Here is a 222-nt window from a genome sequence, read left to right on the forward strand (position 1 = left end):
CAAAAAAAAAAAAACTCACACTCTTGTAAAGCCTATTTATTTCTCCCTTAAACTGAGCAATTTATATTAATTTATATTAATTATTATAGATAAATGTATAGAAATGTACAAAATGATGAAAATGTACAAAATGATGATATTTGCAAGATACCATAATGAAGAGAACTAAGGAGTCTGAAAATATTATATGGTTATTATTAAAATATAATGATGGTATGAGAA

The sequence above is a fragment of the Halichoeres trimaculatus genome, unplaced genomic scaffold (genome assembly GCF_033239565.1).
Source record: "Halichoeres trimaculatus isolate MK-OKI-2021-1 unplaced genomic scaffold, fHalTri1.1 fHalTri1_scaffold_15, whole genome shotgun sequence".
Taxonomy (NCBI): domain Eukaryota; kingdom Metazoa; phylum Chordata; class Actinopteri; order Labriformes; family Labridae; genus Halichoeres; species Halichoeres trimaculatus.